This window comes from Gekko japonicus, unplaced genomic scaffold (genome assembly GCF_001447785.1).
Source record: "Gekko japonicus isolate JY-2015 unplaced genomic scaffold, Gekko_japonicus_V1.1 scaffold2236, whole genome shotgun sequence".
Taxonomy (NCBI): Eukaryota; Metazoa; Chordata; class Lepidosauria; order Squamata; family Gekkonidae; genus Gekko; species Gekko japonicus.
Window position 1 is genome coordinate 42570 of NW_015176518.1, and position 2756 is coordinate 45325.

Below are 2756 nucleotides of genomic sequence, written 5' to 3' on the forward strand. Positions count from 1 at the left end.
GAACTCTTCCCTTTACCTTAGAAGGGCGGGAGGGGGGGAGGAAAGGGGTCGCGCGCCCTGCCCCCGTTTGGGGGGGGGGGTTAAAAAGACGCAGGCTAAGAGAGTGGGGACTATGGCAACCAGGCGGCGGGGGGGGGGGTTGAAAACCTTTCTCTCCCCCCGCCCAAGGGCGAGAGGGAAGGCGGACCGGGGTCGCCTCGTCCTCCTTCCTGCCTCTTCTCAGTCCCCCTTCGCGTCCGTCCCGGCCGCCGCCATTTTCTTCGCCCTCCTCCGCCCGCCCCTCTTCCCCTTCCCCCGGGCGCTTTGATGACGTCAGCGGAGGAGCGCAGGAAAACCGAACGGCAGGCGAAAAGGATCCACTAACTGAGAACAGTGACCATCATGATATCAAGTTCAGCATTCACTTTAGGCCCCCGTGGCACGGAGCCAACCCAGCACTAAGTGCATACTTCCGGTTCCTATTTAATCTTTAGGGGAAGGAGGGGTGGTTTTTTTAAAAAAGCTCCTCCCTAAAACCACCGCCTTTAGAGGAAATGTAGCAAAATAATTTTTCAATTAAGCTTTTTGTGTGTGTCTCTTTAAGGGGGGGGAAAGAAAAATCCAACCGATGCAGCTGTTGATTTTCACTCTCCTCTACTTCTGCCTCTGTCTACACCTGTTGATATTCTGCCTTAAAGACTCACAATTTTTATTGCAGATTTAGAATCCAGTGGCACCTTTAAGACCAACAAAGGTTTATTCAAGGTATGAGCTTTCGTGTGCATGCACACTTGCAGCGTGAGCTTTTGTGAGTGAGAATCCCGAAAGCTCCCGCTGGAATAAAAACTGTGAGTCTTTAAGGTGCTTCTGGACTTTGATTCATCCTCTTGATCAATCAGTTTGGCTTTGCTTGTATTGCTGCCATCTTTCTGCGTCTCCTGCTAAATCCAGTTAAACACGAAAAATTAATAACCATTATGCATTTTAAACACAATTTGGAAAGAGACGGCATGAAGGCGAGAATTCTTTCTGTCTTAAAGCTCCTCCTCCAAGTCTAGATGCAGATCTGCAATCCCTTCCCATCATGCACCGCAAAACAATTCCCCTTGTCCACTTTCCAAAATTTCACAAATTTCCCTTCGAAATTACAATAAATGAAATGAAAAAATACCCAGTCACGATTGTCTCTGACCCTTAATGACACTAAAAACAATTTGAAAGAGAACAAAATTTTAAACAGTCACCCTAACTTACTTTTCTGATATCTTTTAAGGGTTTATATACTCAGAGTGAGGCAGAATAATTTGTGCTCGCTTCGGCAGCACATATACTAAAATTGGAACGATACAGAGAAGATTAGCATGGCCCCTGCGCAAGGATGACACGCAAATTCGTGAAGCGTTCCATATTTTGTAAAATATAATACTTTTAATGTGTCCATGTATTTTTAACATGCTGCTATATAGACAGACCTTTACCTTTTTATATACACACACATATATATACAAGACACATAAAAAGGTCTTCTGACAAATGCTTTGAACACCTTGATATACTTTCATATTTTGCAATCTAATATATGTTTAAATCAAAATATATGCTTTAAACACGTTGCGATATACTGATATACTTTTTGGGAAAAGCAAAGGCAAGGTGTTCACGGATCCTCCTTAAAGGGTTGCCAACCTCCAGGTGGGGACTGGAGTTCTCCCAGAATTACAGTTCATTTCCAGACTACAGAAATCAGCTATGCTGGGGGAAATTGGCAACTTTAGAGAGCAAACTCTATGGTATACTGAGGTGGGTAGCCATGTTGGTCTCAAGCAGCAGAGCAAAGTTTGAATCCAATGGCACCTTTAAAACCAACAAAGTTTTATTCTGGGTATCAGCTTTTGTGTGCTCACAAGCTTCTTCAGATACACTGAAACAGAAGTCACCAACCGTTACATATAAAGTAGAGGGTGAAGAGGGTGTTGCCAGGAATGGCCAATTAAAGTCAACATGCATAAGTAACTGAGCAGTAAATATAGCTAAAACTGGATGAAGGCAATTCGTAAGACCCATTAATAGCAGCAGATTAGTGTAGAGCAAATTAGCATACAGCATAATAAAGGAGTTTACAAACAGATGTGAGAACTGGATAATGTCAGCATGTGTGGTGAGATAGAAAACCAATATCTCTATTAAGTTCTGGGGGTTCTGTTGTCCTGAGTGTTGTGATAACTTGTAACTCAGCAATCTCCCATTGTAGTCTGTTTTTGAAGTTCCTTTGCAATAAAACAACTACTTTGAGGTCCCCCACTGAATGTCTTGGAAGACTGGAATGTTCTCCTATAGGTTTCTCAGTTTTGTGATTTTTGAAGTCAGATTTGTGGTGCTAGCTGGAGATCTCCTGGGATTACAATTGATCTCCAGGTGACAGAGATCAGCTCCCCTGGAGAAAATGGCAGCTTTAGAAGGTGGACTCCATGGCATTAGACCCCACTGAAATCCCTCCCCTCCCCTCCCCAAATGCCACCCTCCTCAGCAGGGCCAGTGCCAGGCTTTTTTGCACACTAGGCAAGGCTAACTACTTGCACCCCCACACACACTGCTAACCAATTTTCAAAACCAGATAAATTGTAAGAAAAATGAAAAGCAGAAAACTTAAAAATGCTATTTTTAAAAAAAACACGTGAGAATAAGTAATACAACAATCTTTGATTTTCTTTCTCAAACAGGAAACAGTTTTAGCACACAGATCACAAATCATTTTGAATAATCCTGTGAACCGAGAG